The sequence below is a fragment of the Pseudophryne corroboree genome, chromosome 2 (genome assembly GCF_028390025.1).
Source record: "Pseudophryne corroboree isolate aPseCor3 chromosome 2, aPseCor3.hap2, whole genome shotgun sequence".
Taxonomy (NCBI): Eukaryota; Metazoa; Chordata; class Amphibia; order Anura; family Myobatrachidae; genus Pseudophryne; species Pseudophryne corroboree.
The window spans coordinates 1,045,629,332-1,045,648,324 of NC_086445.1; the positions used below are offsets into that span (position 1 = coordinate 1,045,629,332).

Below are 18,993 nucleotides of genomic sequence, written 5' to 3' on the forward strand. Positions count from 1 at the left end.
GGAGGAAAAGGATCTAGGAGTCACTATTTCAGGTGACATAAAGGATTAATATAGTATTAATGGCACTATACTGGAAACTACTGAGGAGGAAAGGGATCTAGGAGTCACTATCTCAGATGACATAAAGGATAAATATAGTATTAATGGCACTATACTGGAAACTACTGAGGAGGAAAGGGATCTAGGAGTCACTATCTCAGATGACATAAAGGATAAATATAGTATTAATGGCGCTATACTGGAAACTACTGAGGAGGAAAGGGATCTAGGAGTCACTATCTCAGGTGACATAAAGGATAGATATAGTATTAATGGCACTATACTGGAAACTACTGAGGAGGAAAGGGATCTAGGAGTCACTATTTCAGGTGACATAAAGGCTAAATATAGTATTAATGGCACTATACTGGAAACTACTGAGGAGGAAAGGGATCTAGGAGTCACTATTTCAGGTGACATAAAGGATAAATATAGTATTAATGGCACTATACTGGAACTACTGAGGAGGAAAGGGATCTAGGAGTCACTATCTCAGATGACATAAAGGATAAATATAGTATTAATGGCACTATACTGGAAACTACTGATGAGGAAAGGGATCTAGGAGTCACTATCTCAGGTGACATAAAGGATAAATATAGTATTAATGGCACTATACTGGAAACTACTGAGGATGAAAGGGATCTAGGAGTCACTATTTCAGGTGACATAAAGGCTAAATATAGTATTAATGGCGCTATACTGGAAACTACTGAGGAGGAGAGGGATCTAGGAGTCACTATTTCAGGTGACATAAAGGATAAATATAGTATTAATGGCGCTATACTGGGAACTACTGAGGAGGAAAGGGATCTAGGAGTCACTATTTCAGGTGACATAAAGGATAAATATAGTATTAATGGCACTATACTGGAAACTACTGAGGAGGAAAGGGATCTAGGAGTCACTATTTCAGGTGACATAAAGGATAAATATAGTATTAATGGCGCTATACTGGGAACTACTGAGGAGGAAAGGGATCTAGGAGTCACTATCTCAGGTGACATAAAGGATGAATATAGTATTAATGGCAATATACTGGAAACTACTGAGGAGGAAAGGGATCTAGGAGTCACTATTTCAGGTGACATAAAGGATAAATATAGTATTAATACCGCTATACTGGAAACTACTGAGTAGGAAAGGGATCTAGGAGTCACTATTTCAGGTGACATAAAGGATAAATATAGTATTAATGGCGCTATACTGGAAACTACTGAGGAGGAAAAGGATCTAGGAGTCGCTATTTCAGGTGACATAAAGGATAAATATAGTATTAATGGCACTATACTGGAAACTACTGAGGAGGAAAGGGATATAGGAGTCACTATTTCAGGTGACATAAAGGATAAATATAGTATTAATGGCACTATACTGGGTACTACTGAGGAGGAAAGGGATCTAGGAGTCACTATCTCAGGTGACATAAAGGATAAATATAGTATTAATGGCACTATACTGGAAACTACTGAGGAGGAGAGGGATCTAGGAGTCACTATCTCAGGTGACATAAAGGATAAATAGAGTATTAATGGCACTATACTGGAACTACTGAGGAGGAAAGGGATCTAGGAGTCACTATTTCAGGTGACATAAAGGATAAATATAGTATTAATGGCGCTATACTGGAAACTACTGAGGAGGAAAAGGATCTAGGAGTCACTATTTCAGGTGACATAAAGGATAAATATAGTATTAATGGCACTATACTGGAAACTACTGAGGAGGAAAGGGATCTAGGAGTCACTATCTCAGGTGACATAAAGGATAAATATAGTATTAATGGCACTATACTGGAACTACTGAGGAGGAGAGGGATCTAGGAGTCACTATTTCAGATGACATAAAGGATAAATATAGTATTAATGGCACTATACTGGGAATTACTGAGGAGGAAAGGGATCTAGGAGTCACTATTTCAGATGACATAAAGGATAAATATAGTATTAATGGCGCTATACTGGGAACTACTGAGGAGGAAAGGGATCTAGGAGTCACTATCTCAGGTGACATAAAGGATAAATATAGTATTAATGGCACTATACTGGGAATTACTGAGGAGGAAAGGGATCTAGGAGTCACTATTTCAGGTGACATAAAGGATAAATATAGTATTAATGGCAATATACTGGGAACTACTGAGGAGGAAAGGGATCTAGGAGTCACTATCTCAGGTGACATAAAGGATAAATATAGTATTAATGGCACTATACTGGAAACTACTGAGGGGGAGAGGGATCTAGGAGTCACTATTTCAGGTGACATAAAGGATAAATATAGTATTAATGGCGCTATACTGGAAACTACTGAGGGGGAGAGGGATCTAGGAGTCACTATTTCAGGTGACATAAAGGATAAATATAGTATTAATGGCGCTATACTGGGAATTACTGAGGAGGAAAGGGATCTGGGAGTCACTATTTCAGGTGACATAAAGGATAAATATAGTATTAATGGCAATATACTGGAACTACTGAGGAGGAGAGGGATCTAGGAGTCACTATTTCAGATGACATAAAGGATAAATATAGTATTAATGGCGCTATACTGGGAACTACTGAGGAGGAAAGGGATCTAGGAGTCACTATCTCAGGTGACATAAAGGATAAATATAGTATTAATGGCACTATACTGGGAATTACTGAGGAGGAAAGGGATCTAGGAGTCACTATTTCAGGTGACATAAAGGATAAATATAGTATTAATGGCAATATACTGGGAACTACTGAGGAGGAAAGGGATCTAGGAGTCACTATCTCAGGTGACATAAAGGATAAATATAGTATTAATGGCACTATACTGGAAACTACTGAGGGGGAGAGGGATCTAGGAGTCACTATTTCAGGTGACATAAAGGATAAATATAGTATTAATGGCACTATACTGGAAACTACTGAGGAGGAAAGGGATCTAGGAGTCACTATTCCAGGTGACATAAAGGATAAATATAGTATTAATGGCACTATACTGGAAACTACTGAGGAGGAAAGGGATCTAGGAGTCACTATTCCAGGTCACATAAAGGATAAATATAGTATTAATGGCACTATACTGGAAACTACTGAGGGGGAGAGGGATCTAGGAGTCACTATTTCAGGTGACATAAAGGCTAAATATAGTATTAATGGCACTATGCTGGAAACTACTGAGGAGGAAAGGGATCTAGGAGTCACTATTCCAGGTGACATAAAGGATAAATATAGTATTAATGGTACTATACTGGAAACTACTGAGGAGGAAAGGGATCTAGGAGTCACTATTTCAGGTGACATAAAGGATAAATATAGTATTAATGACACTATACTGGAAACTACTGAGGAGGAAAGGGATCTAGGAGTCACTATTTCAGGTGACATAAAGGATAAATATAGTATTAATGGCACTATACTGGGAACTACTGAGGAGGAAAGGGATCTAGGAGTCACTATTCCAGGTGACATAAAGGATAAATATAGTATTAATGGCGCTATACTGGGAACTACTGAGGAGGAAAGGGATCTAGGAGTCACTATTCCAGGTGACATAAAGGATAAATATAGTATTAATGGCACTATACTGGGAACTACTGAGGAGGAAAGGGATCTAGGAGTCACTATTCCAGGTGACATAAAGGATAAATATAGTATTAATGGCACTATACTGGGAACTACTGAGGAGGAAAGGGATCTAGGAGTCACTATTCCAGGTGACATAAAGGATAAATATAGTATTAATGGCACTATACTGGAAACTACTGAGGAGGAAAGGGATCTAGGAGTCACTATTCCAGGTCACATAAAGGATAAATATAGTATTAATGGCACTATACTGGAAACTACTGAGGGGGAGAGGGATCTAGGAGTCACTATTTCAGGTGACATAAAGGCTAAATATAGTATTAATGGCACTATACTGGAAACTACTGAGGAGGAAAGGGATCTAGGAGTCACTATTCCAGGTGACATAAAGGATAAATATAGTATTAATGGTACTATACTGGAAACTACTGAGGAGGAAAGGGATCTAGGAGTCACTATTTCAGGTGACATAAAGGATAAATATAGTATTAATGACACTATACTGGAAACTACTGAGGAGGAAAGGGATCTAGGAGTCACTATTTCAGGTGACATAAAGGATAAATATAGTATTAATAGCACTATACTGGAAACTACTGAGGAGGAAAGGGATCTAGGAGTCACTATTCCAGGTGACATAAAGGATAAATATAGTATTAATGGCACTATACTGGAAACTACTGAGGAGGAAAGGGATCTAGGAGTCACTATTCCAGGTCACATAAAGGATAAATATAGTATTAATGGCACTATACTGGAAACTACTGAGGGGGAGAGGGATCTAGGAGTCACTATTTCAGGTGACATAAAGGCTAAATATAGTATTAATGGCACTATGCTGGAAACTACTGAGGAGGAAAGGGATCTAGGAGTCACTATTCCAGGTGACATAAAGGATAAATATAGTATTAATGGTACTATACTGGAAACTACTGAGGAGGAAAGGGATCTAGGAGTCACTATTTCAGGTGACATAAAGGATAAATATAGTATTAATGACACTATACTGGAAACTACTGAGGAGGAAAGGGATCTAGGAGTCACTATTTCAGGTGACATAAAGGATAAATATAGTATTAATGGCACTATACTGGGAACTACTGAGGAGGAAAGGGATCTAGGAGTCACTATTCCAGGTGACATAAAGGATAAATATAGTATTAATGGCGCTATACTGGGAACTACTGAGGAGGAAAGGGATCTAGGAGTCACTATTCCAGGTGACATAAAGGATAAATATAGTATTAATGGCACTATACTGGGAACTACTGAGGAGGAAAGGGATCTAGGAGTCACTATTCCAGGTGACATAAAGGATAAATATAGTATTAATGGCACTATACTGGGAACTACTGAGGAGGAAAGGGATCTAGGAGTCACTATTCCAGGTGACATAAAGGATAAATATAGTATTAATGGCACTATACTGGAAACTACTGAGGAGGAAAGGGATCTAGGAGTCACTATTCCAGGTCACATAAAGGATAAATATAGTATTAATGGCACTATACTGGAAACTACTGAGGGGGAGAGGGATCTAGGAGTCACTATTTCAGGTGACATAAAGGCTAAATATAGTATTAATGGCACTATACTGGAAACTACTGAGGAGGAAAGGGATCTAGGAGTCACTATTCCAGGTGACATAAAGGATAAATATAGTATTAATGGTACTATACTGGAAACTACTGAGGAGGAAAGGGATCTAGGAGTCACTATTTCAGGTGACATAAAGGATAAATATAGTATTAATGACACTATACTGGAAACTACTGAGGAGGAAAGGGATCTAGGAGTCACTATTTCAGGTGACATAAAGGATAAATATAGTATTAATAGCACTATACTGGAAACTACTGAGGAGGAAAGGGATCTAGGAGTCACTATTCCAGGTGACATAAAGGATAAATATAGTATTAATGGCACTATACTGGGAACTACTGAGGAGGAAAGGGATCTAGGAGTCACTATTCCAGGTGACATAAAGGATAAATATAGTATTAATGGCGCTATACTGGGAACTACTGAGGAGGAAAGGGATCTAGGAGTCACTATTCCAGGTGACATAAAGGATAAATATAGTATTAATGGCACTATACTGGGAACTACTGAGGAGGAAAGGGATCTAGGAGTCACTATTCCAGGTGACATAAAGGATAAATATAGTATTAATGGCACTATACTGGGAACTACTGAGGAGGAAAGGGATCTAGGAGTCACTATTCCAGGTGACATAAAGGATAAATATAGTATTAATGGCACTATACTGGAACTACTGAGGTGGAAAGGGATCTAGGAGTCACTATTTCAGGTGACATAAAGGATAAGTATAGTATTAATGGCACTATACTGGGTACTACTGAGGAGGAAAGGGATCTAGGAGTCACTATTTCAGGTGACATAAAGGATAAATATAGTATTAATGGCACTATATTGGAACTACTGAGGTGGAAAGGGATCTAGGAGTCACTATTTCAGGTGACATAAAGGATAAATATAGTATTAATGGCACTATACTGGGTACTACTGAGGAGGAGAGGGATCTAGGAGTCACTATTTCAGGTGACATAAAGGATAAATATAGTATTAATGGCACTATACTGGGAACTACTGAGGAGGAAAGGGATCTAGGAGTCACTATCTCAGGTGACATAAAGGATAAATATAGTATTAATGGCACTATACTGGGAACTACTGAGGAGGAAAGGGATCTAGGAGTCACTATTCCAGGTGACATAAAGGATAAATATAGTATTAATGGCGCTATACTGGGAACTACTGAGGAGGAAAGGGATCTAGGAGTCACTATTCCAGGTGACATAAAGGATAAATATAGTATTAATGGCACTATACTGGGAACTACTGAGGAGGAAAGGGATCTAGGAGTCACTATTTCAGGTGACATAAAGGATAAATATAGTATTAATGGCACTATACTGGAACTACTGAGGAGGAAAGGGATCTAGGAGTCACTATTTCAGGTGACATAAAAGATAAATATAGTATTAATGGCACTATACTGGAACTACTGAGGTGGAAAGGGATCTAGGAGTCACTATTTCAGGTGACATAAAGGATAAATATAGTATTAATGGCACTATACTGGGAACTACTGAGGAGGAAAGGGATCTAGGAGTCACTATCTCAGGTGACATAAAGGATAAATATAGTATTAATGGCACTATACTGGGGACTACTGAGGAGGAAAGGGATCTAGGAGTCACTATTTCAGGTGACATAAAGGATAAAAATAGTATTAATGGCGCTATACTGGGAACTACTGAGGAGGAAAGGGATCTAGGAGTCACTATTCCAGGTGACATAAAGGATAAATATAGTATTAATGGCACTATACTGGGAACTACTGAGGAGGAAAGGGATCTAGGAGTCACTATTCCAGGTGACATAAAGGATAAATATAGTATTAATGGCACTATACTGGGAACTACTGAGGAGGAAAGGGATCTAGGAGTCACTATTCCAGGTGACATAAAGGATAAATATAGTATTAATGGCACTATACTGGGAACTACTGAGGTGGAAAGGGATCTAGGAGTCACTATCTCAGGTGACATAAAGGATAAATATAGTATTAATGGCACTATACTGGAAACTACTGAGGAGGAAAGGGATCTAGGAGTCACTATTTCAGGTGACATAAAGGATAAATATAGTATTAATGGCGCTATACTGGGAACTACTGAGGAGGAAAGGGATCTAGGAGTCACTATTCCAGGTGACATAAAGGATAAATATAGTATTAATGGCACTATACTGGGAACTACTGAGGAGGAAAGGGATCTAGGAGTCACTATTCCAGGTGGCATAAAGGATAAATATAGTATTAATGGCACTATACTGGGAACTACTGAGGAGGAAAGGGATCTAGGAGTCACTATTCCAGGTGACATAAAGGATAAATATAGTATTAATGGCACTATACTGGAACTACTGAGGTGGAAAGGGATCTAGGAGTCACTATTTCAGGTGACATAAAGGATAAATATAGTATTAATGGCACTATACTGGGTACTACTGAGGAGGAAAGGGATCTAGGAGTCACTATTTCAGGTGACATAAAGGATAAATATAGTATTAATGGCACTATACTGGAACTACTGAGGAGGAAAGGGATCTAGGAGTCACTATTTCAGGTGACATAAAGGATAAATATAGTATTAATGGCACTATACTGGAACTACTGAGGTGGAAAGGGATCTAGGAGTCACTATTTCAGGTGACATAAAGGATAAATATAGTATTAATGGCACTATACTGGGTACTACCGAGGAGGAGAGGGATCTAGGAGTCACTATTTCAGGTGACATAATGGATAAATATAGTATTAATGGCACTATACTGGGAACTACTGAGGAGGAAAGGGATCTAGGAGTCACTATCTCAGGTGACATAAAGGATAAATATAGTATTAATGGCAGGGGCGGAACTGTGGGAGGCAGTGGAGTCGGCTGCCGCCGGGCTCCTGGCCACAAGGGGGCGCATCTCCTCCACTGTCTCCCGCAGCCTGAGAACTGCGCTGCTATTGCAGATGGAGGAGCTGTGTCAGTGACACGGAAGCTGCCTCCTGTAGAGAGAGATGGCACTGGCTGCAGCTAGGGGGAGCTCCAGAGCACAGCTCCTCCCGGGCCCTTAGTAAGCCAGCCGAGGGAAGCTCAGAACTCTCTGCTCCTCCATGCTCTGGATGATAGCCAAAGGTAGGCACTGTGTGGGGGGTGGGGGAGAGGTGTATTTGGGGGGGAAGTACTGTGTTTTGTGTGTGCTTGTTTTTAAGTGAGGTGTGTGTGTTTTTAAGGAAAGTTGTACATTCAAGTAAAAGAGGCATGTGTGATGTGTGTGTGAGAGTGGCATGTGTGTGAGAGGCATGTATGTGTATGTAAGTGAGAGGCATATGTGTGTGTGTGTGTGTGTGTGTGTGTGTGTGTGTGTGTGTGTGTGTGTGTGTGTGTGTGTGAGGCATGTGTATGTAAGTGGGAGGCATGTGTATGTAAGTGAGAGGCATGTGTGTGTGTGTGTGTGTGTGTGTGTGTGTGAGAGGCATGTGTATGTAAGGGGCCCTACACACTAGGCGATGCGCCACCAAGGTGCCCGACGGCCGATACGGCCGACGAGCGACCCGGCGGCGGGGGGGCAGTGACGGGGGGAGTGAAGTTTCTTCACTCCCCCCGTCACTCGGCTCCGTAGACTTGCAGGCAAATATGGACGATCTCGTCCATATTGGCCTGCATGCACAGCCGACATGGCCCCAGCGATGAACGAGCGCGGGGCCGCACATCGTTCATCGCTGGGGACTCCACACTGCACGATATGAACGATATCTCGTTCATTAATGAACAAGATCGTTCATATCGTGCAGTGAAATCGCTATGTGTGTAGGGCCTATAAGTGAGACGCATGTGTATGTAAGTGAGAGGCATGTGTATATGAGAGGCACGTGTATGTGAGAGGCACTTGTGTGAGAGGTGTGTGTAAGTGAGAGGCACGTGTGTGAGAGGTGTGTGTAAGTGAGAGGCATGTGTATGTAAGTGAGAGGCGTGTGTGTTTAAGTGAGACGTGTGTGAGTGTTTAAGTGAATGAGGCGTTTGTGTTTTTTTTAATATATATCTAGTGTTCACGCTAGGTGTCTGCCCCTTTTTTAGACAGCTGAATCCCGCCCTGCCAGTTTTTGTGCGCCCTGCCGCTCCGCCGTTTGCTGCCTGCCGGACCCCTCCACGTCGGCCAGCCGTGCGCCGCCAGACCCGGTACGTACATGAGAGTCCCCCTGGGCTAAATTAACCTTGTAAGTATTTTGCAGCTGTAAACATTAATCTCAGTGCTCTCTACCTGGTGCAATGTATCTCAGTGCTCTCTACCTGGTGCAGTGTGCCTCAGTGCTCTCTACCTGGTGCAGTGTGCCTCAGTGCTCCCTACCTGGTGCAGTGTGCCTCAGTGCTCCCTACCTGGTGCAGTGTGCCTCAGTGCTCCCTACCTGGTGTAGTGTGCCTCAGTGCTCTCTACCTGGTGTAGTGTGCCTCAGTGCTCTCTACCTGGTGCAGTGTGCCTCAGTGCTCTCTACCTGGTGCAGTGTGCCTCAGTGCTCCCTACCTGGTGCAGTGTGCCTCAGTGCTCCCTACCTGGTGCAGTGTGCCTCAGTGCTCCCTACCTGGTGCAGTGTGCCTCAGTGCTCTCTACCTGGTGCAGTGTGCCTCAGTGCTCTCTACCTGGTGTAGTGTGCCTCAGTGCTCTCTACCTGGTGCAGTGTGCCTCAGTGCTCTCTACCTGGTGCAGTGTGCCTCAGTGCTCCCTACCTGGTGCAGTGTGCCTCAGTGCTCCCTACCTGGTGCAGTGTGCCTCAGTGCTCTCTACCTGGTGCAGTGTGCCTCAGTGCTCTCTACCTGGTGCAGTGTGCCTCAGTGCTCTCTACCTGGTGCAGTGTGCCTCAGTGCTCTTTACCTGGTGCAGTGTGCCTCAGTGCTCTTTACCTGGTGCAGTGTGCCTCAGTGCTCTCTGCCTGGTGCAGTGTGCCTCAGTGCTCTCTACCTGGTGCAGTGTGCCTCAGTGCTCTCTACCTGGTGCAGTGTGCCTCAGTGCTCTCTACCTGGTGCAGTGTGCCTCAGTGCTCTCTACCTGGTGCAGTGTGCCTCAGTGCTCTTTACCTGGTGCAGTGTGCCTCAGTGCTCTCTACCTGGTGCAGTGTGCCTCAGTGCTCTCTACCTGGTGCAGTGTGCCTCAGTGCTCTCTACCTGGTGCAATGTGTCTCAGTGCTCTCTACCTGGTGCAATGTATCTCAGTGCTCTCTACCTGGTGCATTGTGCCTCAGTGCTCTTTACCTGGTGCAATGTGTCTCAGTGCTCTCTACCTGGTGCAATGTGCCTCAGTGCTCCCTACCTGACGCAATGTGTATAATGTGCTCTATCTGACGCAATGTGTATAATGTGCTCTATCTGGCGCAATATGTATAACGTGCTCTACCTGGCGCAGTGTGTATAGGAGGTTCTAACTGGTGCAATGTGTATTAGGGGCACTACCTTCCCCACGAAACAACGCCCCTAGATTTTTGCTGCGCACCTTCGGTGCGCACTGTCCATGTTTTGGCCATAGGAATGGGAGCACCAAGCATTATAGTATGTACCTAAGTTTGCCCATCTAACTTAAAAATGTGCCCTCCCGAATGAAAAATGTGCCCTCCCCGTGATCAGCACCCTGCCCTAAAAAAAAATACCACAGTGAACACTAATTATATTGGCACACCGCTGCGCCAAAGCATCTCCATGGAGACCTGGCGGGTGAGGGAGCACTGTAGGTGTACTATAATGGTATGCTGGTGTCTGTTTTATTGTAATGACTGACTTGGAGTGCGTCCACTTTCTATGTGTATCTATATTACTATTGGGAAAGGTACCTGAGCACGCTGCTACTGTTCACCCTGGGTGCCGGATAGCTACATATGGTATGTGTGTGTATGTGTAGGGGGGCACCAAAATGTATCATGCCTCCGGGCGACTAGGACGAACTTACGCCACTGATTAATGGCACTATACTGGGGACTACTGAGGAGGAAAGGGATCTAGGAGTCACTATTTCAGGTGACATAAAGGATAAATATAGTATTAATGACACTATACTGGAAACTACTAAGAAGGAAAAGGATCTAGGAGTCACTATCTCAGGTGACATAAAGGATAAATATAGTATTAATGGCGCTATACTAGAAACTACTGAGGAGGAAAGGGATCTAGGAGTCACTATTACATGTGACATAAAGGATAAATATAGTATTAATGACACTATACTGGGAACTACTGAGGAGGAAATGGATCTAGGAGTCACTATTTCAGGTGACATAAAGGATAAATATAGTAATAATGGCACTATACTGGAAACTACTGAGGAGGAAAGGGATCTAGGAGTCACTATTTCAGGTGACATAAAGGATATAGTATTAATGGCACTATACTGGGAACTACTGAGGAGGAAAGGGATCTAGGAGCCACTATTTCAGGTGACATAAAGGATAAATATAGTATTAATGGCACTATACTGGGAACTACTGAGGAGGAAAGGGATCTAGGAGTCACTATCTCAGATGACATAAAGGATAAATATAGTATTAATGGCACTATACTGGGGACTACTGAGGAGGAAAGGGATCTAGGAGTCACTATTTCAGGTGACATAAAGGATAAATATAGTATTAATGACACTATACTGGAAACTACTGAGGTGGAAAGGGATCTAGGAGTCACTATCTCAGGTGACATAAAGGATAAATATAGTATTAATGGCACTATACTGGAAACTACTGAGGAGGAAAGGGATCTAGGAGTCACTATTTCAGGTGACATAAAGGATAAATATAGTATTAATGGCGCTATACTAGAAACTACTGAGGAGGAAAGGGATCTAGGAGTCACTATTACATGTGACATAAAGGATAAATATAGTATTAATGACACTATACTGGGAACTACTGAGGAGGAAATGGATCTAGGAGTCACTATTTCAGGTGACATAAAGGATAAATATAGTAATAATGGCACTATACTGGAAACTACTGAGGAGGAAAGGGATCTAGGAGTCACTATTTCAGGTGACATAAAGGATATAGTATTAATGGCACTATACTGGGAACTACTGAGGAGGAAAGGGATCTAGGAGTCACTATTTCAGGTGACATAAAGGATAAATATAGTATTAATGGCACTATACTGGAACTACTGAGGAGGAAAGGGATCTAGGAGTCACTATTTCAGGTGACATAAAGGATAAATATAGTATTAATGGCACTATACTGGAACTACTGAGGTGGAAAGGGATCTAGGAGTCACTATTTCAGGTGACATAAAGGATAAATATAGTATTAATGGCACTATACTGGGTACTACTGAGGAGGAGAGGGATCTAGGAGTCACCATTTCAGGTGACATAAAGGATAAATATAGTATTAATGGCACTATACTGGGAACTACTGAGGAGGAAAGGGATCTAGGAGTCACTATCTCAGGTGACATAAAGGATAAATATAGCATTAATGGCACTATACTGGGGACTACTGAGGAGGAAAGGGATCTAGGAGTCACTATTTCAGGTGACATAAAGGATAAATATAGTATTAATGACACTATACTGGAAACTACTAAGAAGGAAAAGGATCTAGGAGTCACTATCTCAGGTGACATAAAGGATAAATATAGTATTAATGGCGCTATACTAGAAACTACTGAGGAGGAAAGGGATCTAGGAGCCACTATTTCAGGTGACATAAAGGATAAATATAGTATTAATGACACTATACTGGGAACTACTGAGGAGGAAATGGATCTAGGAGTCACTATTTCAGGTGACATAAAGGATAAATATAGTAATAATGGCACTATACTGGAAACTACTGAGGAGGAAAGGGATCTAGGAGTCACTATTTCAGGTGACAGGATAAATATAGTATTAATGGCACTATACTGGACACTACTGAGGAGGAAAGGGATCTAGGAGTCACAGTCTCAGGTGACATAAAGGGTAAATATAGTATTAATGGCACTATACTGGGGACTACTGAGGAGGAAAGAGATTTAGGAGTCACTATTTCAGGTGACATAAAGGATATAGTATTAATGGCACTATACTGGGAACTACTGAGGAGGAAAGGGATCTAGGAGTCACTATTTCAGGTGACATAAAGGATAAATATAGTATCAATGGCACTATACTGGAAACTACTGAGGAGGAGAGGGATCTAGGAGTCACTATTTCAGGTGACATAAAGGATAACTATAGTATTAATGGCACTATACTGGGTACTACTGAGGAGGAGAGGGATCTAGGAGTCACTATTTCAGGTGACATAAAGGATAAATATAGTATTAATGGCACTATACTGGAAACTACTGAGGAGGAAAGGGATCTAGGAGTCACTATTTCAGGTGACATAAAGGATAAATATAGTATTAATGGCACTATACTGGAAACTACTGAGGAGGAAAGGGATCTAGGAGTCACTATTTCAGGTGACATAAAGGATAAATATAGTATAATGGCACTATACTGGAAACTACTGAGGAGGAAAGGGATCTAGGAGTCACTATTTCAGGTGACATAAAGGATAAATATAGTATTAATGGCACTATACTGGAAACTACTGAGGAGGAGAGGGATCTAGGAGTCACTATTTCAGGTGTCATAAAGGATAAATATAGTATTAATGGCTCTATACTGGAAACTACTGAGGAGGAAAGGGATCTAGGAGTCACTATTTCAGGTGACATAAAGGATAAATATAGTATTAATGGCACTATACTGGGAACTACTGAGGAGGAAAGGGATCTAGGAGTCACTATCTCAGGTGACATAAAGGATAAATATAGTATTAATGGCACTATACTGGAAACTACTGAGGAGGAAAGGGATCTAGGAGTCACTATCTCAGGTGACATAAAGGATAAATATAATATTAATGGCACTATACTGGAACTACTGAGGAGGAAAGGGATCTAGGAGTCACTATTTCAGGTGACATAAAGGATAAATATAGTATAATGGCACTATACTGGGAACTACTGAGGAGGAAAGGGATCTAGGAGTCACTATCTCAGGTGACATAAAGGATAAATATAATATTAATGGCACTATACTGGAAACTACTGAGGAGGAAAGGGATCTAGGAGTCACTATTTCAGGTGTCATAAAGGATAAATATAGTATTAATGGCTCTATACTGGAAACTACTGAGGAGGAAAGGGATCTAGGAGTCACTATTTCAGGTGACATAAAGGATAAATATAGTATTAATGGCACTATACTGGGAACTACTGAGGAGGAAAGAGATCTAGGAGTCACTATTTCAGGTGACATAAAGGCTAAATATAGTATTAATGGCACTATACTGGAAACTACTGAGGAGGAAAGGGATCTAGGAGTCACTATTTCAGGTGACATAAAGGATAAATATAGTATTAATGACACTATACTGGGAACTACTGAGGAGGAAAGGGATCTAGGAGTCACTATTACAGATGACATAAAGGATAAATACAGTATTAATGGCACTATACTGGAAACTACTGAGGAGGAAAGGGATCTAGGAGTCACTATTTCAGGTGACATAAAGGATAAATATAGTATTAATGGCGCTATACTGGAACTACTGAGGAGGAAAGGGATCTAGGAGTCACTATTTCAGGTGACATAAAGGATAAATATAGTATTAATGACACTATACTGGAAACTACTGAGGAGGAAAGGGATCTAGGAGTCACTATCTCAGGTGATATAAAGGATAAATATAGTATTAATGGCACTATACTGGGAACTACTGAGGAGGAAAGGGATCTAGGAGTCACTATTACAGATGACATAAAGGATAAATACAGTATTAATGGCACTATACTGGAAACTACTGAGGAGGAAAGGGATCTAGGAGTCACTATTTCAGGTGACATAAAGGATAAATATAGTATTAATGGCGCTATACTGGAACTACTGAGGAGGAAAGGGATCTAGGAGTCACTATTTCAGGTGACATAAAGGATAAATATAGTATTAATGACACTATACTGGAAACTACTGAGGAGGAAAGGGATCTAGGAGTCACTATCTCAGGTGATATAAAGGATAAATATAGTATTAATGGCACTATACTGGGAACTACTGAGGAGGAAAGGGATCTAGGAGTCACTATTACAGGTGACATAAAGGATAAATATAGTATTAATGGCACTATACTGGGAACTACTGAGGAGGAAAGGGATCTAGGAGTCACTATCTCAGGTGACATAAAGGATAAATATAGTATTAATGGCACTATACTGGAAACTACTGAGGAGGAAAGGGATCTAGGAGTCACTATTTCAGGTGATATAAAGGATAAATATAGTATTAATGGCACTATACTGGAACTACTGAGGAGGAAAGGGATCTAGGAGTCACTATTTCAGGTGACATAAAGGATAAATATAGTATTAATGACACTATACTGGAAACTACTGAGGAGGAAAGGGATCTAGGAGTCACTATTTCAGGTGACATAAAGGATAAATATAGTATTAATGGCACTATACTGGGAACTACTGAGGAGGAAAGGGATCTAGGAGTCACTATTTCAGGTGACATAAAGGCAGGTAGGCAGTGTGACAAAGCATACCTCCCAACTGTTCCGATTTTCGTAGGACTGGCCCGTTTTTTGGGACTGTCCCGCTGTCCCACCTGCGGGTTGCAGTGTCCGTGGTGGGGGGGTGGGGGTGGGGGTGGGGGGCAGTTGGGAGGCTCCTGCAGTGGTGAATAGACGCTGTGTGCACGCCGCACAGTGTCTATTCAGTGGAGATAGAAGGAGAGGTGGCATGCCGGTAGCCCACAGAGCGCTGGGCATGCCCCCTCAGTGACGAAAACGGGGCGTGGCTCGTGATTGCGGACCCTCCTGAGATGCCACGCCTCCTTTTTGGGCACGCGCAGATGTCCCTCCTTGCCGGCCAGAAAGTTGGGAGGTATGAAAAAAAGCAATGAGGAAGGCTAGTCAGATGCTTGGTGCATTGGGAGAGGAATCAGCAGCAGAAAGAAAGAAGTAATAATGTCACTGTATAGGTCATTAGTGCGGCCTCATCTAGAATACTTGTTCAATTCTGGAGGCCATAGGGGGTAATTCTAAGTTGATCGCAGCAGGAACTTTGTTAGCAGTTGAGCAAAACCATGTGCACTGCAGGTGGGGCAGATGTAACATGTGCAGAGGTAGATTTGGGTGGGTTATTTTGTTTCTGTGCAGGATAAATATACTGGCTGCTTTATTTCTACACTGCAATTTAGATTGCAGATTGAACACACCCCACCCAAATCTAACTCTCTGCACATCATACGTGCCTACCTGCCCCTCTCCATGAGGGAGAAAATGCTCTGTTCCTGGACTTTCCTGGTAATGTATGATTGCCATCACCTGTGGTGAGCTAGGTAATTGATAAGAATGGTGTTTCACCACAGGTGATGGCAATCATACATTACATTACCAGGAGCATTTTCTCCCTCATGGAGAGGGGCAGGTAGGCAAGTATGCTGCACATGTTATATCTGCCCCCCCCCCCCCCCCCCTGCAGTGCACATGGTTTTGCCCAACTGCTAACAAAATTCCTGCTGCGATCAACTCAGAATTACCCCCATATCTCCAGAAGGATATAAATACATTAGAGACTGTACAAAGAAGGGTAACTAAAATGGTGCATGGCCTACATCACAAAACTTACCCAGAAAGACCTAGAAATCTCACTATAGTATGTATAGTGTGGAGCAGAGAAGGGAAAGGGGGGTCATGATAGAGACTGTCACATATATCAGGGGTATCACCACGGTACAGGAGGGAAACATTCCTCACAGGAAAAGAAGCAATAGGACACGAGGACATGCACTGAGACTGGAGGGGGGGAGGTTCACGGGGAATATGAGGAAAAATGACTTCACAGAAAGGGTAGTGGACAAGTGGAATAGCCTCCCATCAGAGGTGGTAGAGGGTAAGACAGTAGAGCAATGTAAACATGCATGGGATAGACATAAGGATATCCTTACACAGAAATAAGGATCAAATAAGGTTTGAGATAAAAAATATGGTTAAAAAAAAGGGGCAGACTAGATGGGCCGAGTGCTTCTTATCTGCCGTCACATTCTATGTTTCTATGGCGCTGCGACTCAGACATAAAACATCGGCCAGCGACATGCAGTATGGACGCTGCGTATCAGGCCCACTGTGTGTGAAATCTGCTACTGTGGCCCTCCTAGTATGGGGGCCCCTGCGGTGGCCTGTCCTGTCTGGGTGCTGGGTGACAGCTCTCTGCACCCTGATCTGCGTGGCGTGCTTTGTGCTGTGTGACTGGGAGCTCTGCAATGCTCAGTGCTGCTCTCTATCTCCCTGCGTAACCCTCCTTGGGTTACAACTCCAAACATGGCTATACAGCTGGGGTCTCACTTCAGGCTGTCGGCAGGACAGACATTCCTCAGCCCTCGTTCCCTGTGTGTGTGTAGTGGTGTCACTCACTGCTCCCAGGGCGTCGCACTATGAGACACACACAGAGAGTGACCCACACGCCACACAGCCCATAGTATGATATAACCGGGCAGGGGTGGGGGAGAAGACCTGGAGACTGGAGCCCCCATGGACTAACGCCGGCCACAGTCACCAGCCTTCCTTATCCGACACCAGTGGGCTCAGGACATTTCCCCCTGAGGCTGGAGTAACGAAGGGCCCGAGCCAACACGTACATTAGAGGTAAGGTTTATGTACCCAAACCTGTATCCGTCACCGTTGTCATAATGCTGGAGAGAAATGGCGGAACCGCGCTGCGTGCTAATACTGCGAGTTGTGCGACGCCGGGCCTGATTCAGATATGTACGCAAACCAGGTTTTTCTGCAGTTATCGGCAGTCTGTGAATGCGTCGGAGGCGCACTGCGTATGTGCCGCGATGGCGGTCGCTGTGAGGATTTATTCGCAGAGCGTAATTTGCATATTTCCACACAGCCGCTGCGTACAAATTCGCAGCTACAAATCGGAGACATAATTCAGCCACTGCCGTACACACCGATAACACAACCACACGTACACAACCGTGCCTGCGGCCTGCACATATCACTGCACGTGTAGTTCCCGGCGCTGGGACACGGAGCACGTAGTAAGCGCTGTGCATGCGGTATGTGGCACACGCGACGCACACAGTTATTTACTGACTATAGGACAACACCGGTGTGTACACAGGAGGATCCAGCCTTAGTGGGGTGTCCTGCGGGTGTAACTGGACGGGTCACAGCGCAGTCATCGCAGTAAATGGGAAATGGGCAGAATGTGGGTGTAAAAGGGGCAGATTGCACCCGTTTCTGATCTCTCAGTATTCCTCGGGCAATGGAGGGGGTTAGGGCTGGCGCAGAAGACTTGTCGCAGGACACAGCGAGTGTCTAGTGTTATAGAGCCTCCTGCATCGCCAGACCTAGATTGCGTAGTGTAAAATGCGCTACATGGCAGATTTGCATGGATATGACACGCCCACCTGTGTCTGCAGAGGCGGGGCATAGGAAGGGAGGGGCGGGAAATGTAGGCTGGGGTATCCTGTCAGAATGTCAACGCCAAACTGTCAACATGGACATAAAGTCGGCAAGTAATATGTCATGGTTAGAATGCTGACATGTTCGTAATGTCGATACTTAGCATGTTGACGCCAGGATGCCGACAGTACATTATTATGTTAGAGTTAAGCTAAAATATGCAAACAACTATGTCAGCAATCACGAATGACGATCTAATCTCCATGTCGATATTCCGAACCTGTCGATATTCTGAATGTTGACTTCCCACACTACCCTGGCCCGTAGGCTGCTACGGTACGGCTGTGCTGGCATAAATGTAAACAGATGCAGCCCGGCACCCTGCCACATACA

At 43.0% G+C, this 18,993-nt stretch overlaps 1 protein-coding gene across 4 annotated transcripts in view; it reads left to right on the forward strand.

Annotated features, from left to right (window-relative positions):
• Positions 1-18,993, forward strand: part of POPDC2 (popeye domain containing 2) — a 47,191-nt gene that overhangs the window by 15,732 nt on the left and 12,466 nt on the right. For 2 of the 4 annotated variants that reach the window (XM_063956868.1, XM_063956864.1), the window contains exon 1: positions 17,543-17,832. The exons of 1 other annotated variant lie outside the window; for it this stretch is intronic. The gene's annotated coding sequence lies outside the window, so the exon portion shown is untranslated. Of the gene's footprint in view, positions 1-9,253; positions 9,356-17,542; positions 17,833-18,993 lie in introns of those variants that run through there. One more of the 4 variants, XM_063956865.1, reaches the window with a different exon arrangement.